The sequence below is a fragment of the Otolemur garnettii genome, unplaced genomic scaffold, assembly GCF_000181295.1.
Source record: "Otolemur garnettii isolate 467f Iridium unplaced genomic scaffold, OtoGar3 scaffold00030, whole genome shotgun sequence".
NCBI lineage: Eukaryota > Metazoa > Chordata > Mammalia > Primates > Galagidae > Otolemur > Otolemur garnettii.
This window is the reverse complement of record NW_003852425.1, coordinates 4,981,494-4,983,129: the sequence shown is the minus strand read 5'-3', so window position 1 is coordinate 4,983,129 and position 1,636 is coordinate 4,981,494. Positions and strand designations below refer to the sequence as shown.

The window sequence follows — 1,636 nt, the reverse complement described above, 5'->3', positions numbered from 1 at the left end:
CTGAGGCAGGAGACTCGCTTGAACCCAGGAGTTGGAGGTTGCTGTGAGCTGTGATGCCATGGCACTCTACCCAGGGGGATAGCTTGAGGCTCCGTCTAAAAAAAAAAAGGGGGGGGGTGGTTTTTAAGGTCAAGTTTCCAGTATGCATTTTTTTTAACCGGGCATTTTCTGAGTTGCAAGTGATCTGGAGCACAGAGTAATGATCCTGGCAAGGAGTCTCTGCAACAAGCATTTTACATGAGAAATTCTGCTGATGGTCCTTTAAAAGGCAAAATACTTGTAGAATTCATAAAGAAGTCAAGAAGATAAGGAGGCAGCTGACTCAGAATAAAAGGGAAAGTTATAATGAATAATAATTCCTAAGAATCAATTGCAAAAAGAGATGTTTTTTGCTGTTGCTTCTTAGAAAGTAATTCAACAGCATTTACTAAGTCTCCACTTTGTACTTCAGATGGGTTCTTCAAGGCCTGGATGAAATGCCACCTTCTTTCCTGATTAGTTTCTTCTTCCATGGCACATAGCTGGTTTTGTTTTTGAATGTAGATTAAAAAAAACTCTACCTGTTGGAAAGCAAGTTTTGTGAGACCTCATCTGTTGTTTTTTTTTTTTTTTTTACCCTATGATAGGCCTAGGGCCTAGAACAGGTGCCTAGAAAATAATTGGTCTTTCCCACTCACCTACCTGTTCCATCCAATTCATACAGGCACACCTTAGAGTTTAGAGTTGCCCTACAGACTGATGAACCATTAAGGCCCTGCTTAGGCAGCTTAGAAAAATCTCCACACTGCAGTGGCTGTATCCCAGGACTTTCCAGGATGGTCCCCTGGAGTAAGAGAAAGTAAAGGTTAATTCATGTGTCAGCTTGGCTAGTCTATGGTGCTCAGATGTCTGGTCAGACACTGGACTAGATGTTGCTGGGAAGATGGGAAGATATTTTTTAGATGGAATTATAAATCAGTGTACTTTGAGTACAGCAAATCACCCTCTGTAAGGTGGTTTGGCCTCATCCACTAAGTTGAAGACCTTGAGAGAAACAAACTAAAGTCCTCCAAACTAAAAGAAAATAAAAGGAATTTTGCCTCTACACTGACTGCATTTGATCTTGGGACCTCAATACCAACTTTTCCTTGGGTCTCCAGCCTGCTGGCCTGTACTGCAAAATTTGGACTTACCAGCCCCCATAATCTTGTGAGCCAACTCCTTAAAATAAATCTCTCTCTCCATATGTATACAGGCTGTCCTTAAAGTTCATGTGTAATTTCAAATAGCCAACTATTTTACATATACACACATATACCATACTATTTCTGTTTCTCTAGAAGATCCTAACTAATACGGAAAAGAAGGCAGAAGGGGAGATTGTCAGTGATATTTTTGTTGGTTCACTTCTTTCCTATGTATTGCAACCTAGAGCATTTTATATGTACCAAATTGAGTGAATTACATTGAAATGGCAGGGAATAACCACAAAAATCTTCTGTGCCACACAAAGGTTCACCTCATGGCAAAAACAAGTTTATTAAAGTAGTTGCCACACATAAAGATCGAAAAACAAAGGTCACCAATCTTCTGACCCCTACGGGAGAACAAATTAGCAGGCCATGCTTTGTCATCTAGCAAATATTTTCAAAAAGAT

The 1,636-nt window shown here is 40.0% G+C and overlaps 1 long non-coding RNA gene across 2 annotated transcripts in view; it reads right to left on the bottom strand.

The window, feature by feature from the left end:
• The window catches only part of LOC111725031, a 4,710-nt gene extending 3,462 nt beyond the window's left edge, over positions 1–1,248 (bottom strand). The window contains exons 1-2 of one of the 2 annotated variants that reach the window (XR_002773194.1): positions 682–1,248; positions 493–560 (exon numbers count right to left, since the gene is read on the bottom strand). This is a non-coding gene — a long non-coding RNA (uncharacterized LOC111725031). Of the gene's footprint in view, positions 1–492; positions 561–681 lie in introns of those variants that run through there. The other variant, XR_002773195.1, reaches the window with a different exon arrangement.
• Positions 1,249–1,636: the final 388 nt, after the last annotated feature.